Raw genomic sequence first — 3686 nt, 5'->3', positions numbered from 1 at the left:
ACGATGGCTAACAGGTACAAACTTGCCACTAGCAATCTCGACTATTATAGCATTAACTAGTCTATCTACAGGCAAAGCTAGTTTTCTACCAAATTCATGCGAAATAAAGGAGTAATTGGCTCCAGAATCAAACAAAATTTGGGCAGGCAATTCGTTTACGAGAAAGGTACCTGAAGCGACGTCGACTTCTTCTTTTGCAGCCTCAAGTGTCATCTGAAAGGCTCTCGCCTTCGGCTTTGGTGGAAGATTGGGCTTTGCTGCATCCTTCCTCTTTGGACAGTCTTTAAAAACATGTCCTTCTTCATGGCACTCAAAACATACCCTCTTGTCGGACGGACACACGTTGGCATAATGCCTTGTCTTTCCACATTTGTAGCAAGTCACCCCCTCGCTACATTTCCCAGAGTGCTTTTTCTTGCACTTCTCACACCATTTCACTTCACCTCCTCCTCCTCCAAACTTCTTAGACTTAGAAAATTTGCTTTTCTTGTTGGAACCCGAAGTTCCTTCAAATTTTCTCTTTTCACCAACTTTTGCCCTCTCCAGACCCTTCTCTCTGATCTGAACCTCAACATTCTTAGCAGCCCAGATGGTGGCTTTCAAAGTGGTTGCTTGCTTAACCATCGGACCAAAGTCCGCTGGTAATCCGAGGGCAAACTTGTTAACCTTAGAGAGTTCAGTTGGAACTAGGTAAGGAACAAGCTTCATCTTTTCCGTAAAACTAGCAGCGTATTCAGTAACGCTCATCTTTCCCTTCTTTAAATTCTGAAACTCATTATTAATTTCCAGAAGATCCTGCTCAGAGCAGTATTGCAATTTCAGTTGTACCATAAAATCTTCCCAAGACATCTTACTAGCTTCTCCCTTGGGCGTCGAATCAACTAGTAACTTCCACCAGCTCAACACACCAGACTTTAACAGAGGAATTGCAAGTGCGGTCTTTTTTTTGTTGCTGCACTCACAGCTTTCAAACATCGTCTCCATTTCGGAGATCCAATTCATGACTTCCATCGGTGTCAGACTTCCAAATAGACACGATGGTTTAGATGCCATGAAATCTTTGTATTTGCATCCGCGTCCATCAACTCCTCCATCCTCGTTGTTTTGTCTAACTATTAGTGGGTTGGCTTGACCAAGAGTCCCACTGTAGTTCCCTCCTACTGATTGCCCTTCATTCAATACAGGCTGTTCAACAGGTATCGTAGTCTCTTCCCTATGCTGTTGTAGTAATCTTTTTTCCTCCATCTGGCGATCTAACATCATCTGCATCATTGCTTGTACCCCAACCATCGTCATTAGCTCAGGTGCAGCTCCTACAACAGGTACTTGCTCAACTACTTGAGGTTGAGGTTGTTGATCCCTGTTTCCGTTTGTATTTGCAACTCCACTGCGAGTTCTTGCCATTACAATCTATATACCGAATAAGGCGAATTTAGGTCTTTATCCTCAATAGGTATTTAAATTCCCATATCACTCCGAAACGTTTACATGTTAGTTCTAATCTCGTAATCACACGCTTAGAATCCTACACACATAAGGGTTCCAGATCCAGTCGGCAACAGACCATAGATCCGAACAAATAATGGCACACATGGCAAACACATAACATTTAGCACATAAGGGCATTTTAGGCATCTTTCCTAAAATAAACTAGTGCTCGTGTCTAAAATATGGTAGACACTCATCTCACAATCATCACTTAGCATTCTAAGTTTAAGTCTAGAAATCCTACAATTTCTTAGTTCGCTTAAACTAATGCTCTGATACCAACTGTGACATCCCCTAATTTCTCGGCCAGAAAAGACCGATTTAATTTATGTTTTTCAAAATAAAATCAGATAAATCTTTTTAAAAGATGTTGCGGAATTGGTCCCCAATACAAAATATGATAAAAGTTTGTCAAAACCTTTCTTAAAGAAATATATAATTTCATTTCATATCAAAACCTCGGGATGTCATGTTCCGATACAGATCAAAAGCATAAACAAGACATTATAAGCCTTTCAACAGTTATTTACAACTACTGGCCTATAATCCAAAAATCTCTCATCGTCCTCCGACTATGCTCGGGGTCCACTACCTGTAACATAAAAAGCTGAGTGGGTTAGGCTTGGGAGCCTGGTGAGCATATAGGGTTTTCAACCCACAATAATAATAAACTGATTAAGTTCACCAATCAACAATAACCCTGATTACCCATTTCCCGTTATCCTCACTTTACGTCCCTAAACACTTATCACAAGGGACCTAGCCTAAAGAATATCATCGGGATGGACACTACTGCTAAGGGGTTTCCTCAGTCATACATGTCCTAAAGGCAACCATGAGGGGGATGGAGTACAACGAATGAACGCCCAAGTTCATTAACACCTACAGGTTGCGGGCCTGCTAGCGTTTCCACTGGACTGTCTAGAAAGTCCGTGGTCGTCATCCAAACTCCGCTAGATGACTGGATCACAAATCACATCGAGGCCTCTCATCACTTTATTTCATCACACACCAACTATCTACCCATGTTTTACCCAACATATTTGTAGATAAAAATACATATACAGTTTAAAACTTGTATAAAACATCGACTCAACAGTCACCTCAAATAAACAATTAATATATTTACACATAGCACGTATTTTAAGGTAAATACTTCATATCTATGTGTAAAGTGAAAGTGACTATACACTCACTTGATTTGATGATAATCGGGCAACAATTCGTTTCCTAAAACGTTCGTTTCTAATAAAACCGGGAGTTTTATTCAGAAACTGGGCTCTGCGAGGGTCGGGCTTCGAAACCGAAAAGATAAATTTTCCGGGTTTCTCGGGCTCTTCGTGGCGTATTCCGGGGGTTATAATCGATACCGGGGCTTTGGGGGATGTTAAGATGAAGAAAATATGAAGAAAGGGGTGAAAGATGGTGATTTTCCAAATGTATCCGAGAAGGCTCGCAAGCCCTCTATATATAGGAGTCCGAAGCTGCTGATCCAATGGCTGAGAAGCCTCCACGCGTCAGCAGATCCGAAGGCTCGCAGGTGGCTCGCACATGGCTGCGCATGCGAGGGCCTGGGTGTCACCTCCTGATTGGACCGAGGTCTAGTCCGAGGTAGGGTGGGTTCGTGGCATCATGCGAAGGCTCGGACACGAGGAAGAGGACACGCGTTGAATTCTCACTGGACCGCTTCGGATGACTCAGCAGCTCGGATGACTCAGCCATATTCCGGACACGTGGCATGTTCTAAGCGAAGGTGACGTGGCCGAAGCCACCTATGCGAATTTTCTCGGTTTTCGCGCCAAAACTTCTAAAATCCATAACTTTCGCATACGAGCTCCGTTTTTGACGTTCTTTATATGCACTCGTAGGTCAAATTACGCTCTACAACTTTCGTTTAGACTTCGTCGGCTAATTTTGACATTAATTTTTATATTATTATTTTTAACAGACCAGGACAGGAAATCCGTTAAAAATTCATAACTTCTTCATCCGACGTCCGTTTTCGTCTGTCCTTTTACCGTTGTGCTACAAATGACGAGACCTTCGATTCTCGTTTAGGTCGTGTCGGCTAAAAATCACTCGATCTAAAATTCGAGTTTTTTAGCTGTCTACTGCTAAGCTGAAACTTCGAAAAATCATAACTTCCTCATACGAAGTCAGATTTGGGCGTTCTTTTTATACCTACTCTCGGTTTAACG

Source organism: Lactuca virosa, chromosome 9 (assembly GCF_052849685.1).
Source record: "Lactuca virosa cultivar CGN04683 chromosome 9, Lactuca_virosa_CGN04683_v6, whole genome shotgun sequence".
NCBI classification, from domain to species: domain Eukaryota; kingdom Viridiplantae; phylum Streptophyta; class Magnoliopsida; order Asterales; family Asteraceae; genus Lactuca; species Lactuca virosa.
This window is presented reverse-complemented; position numbering follows the sequence as displayed.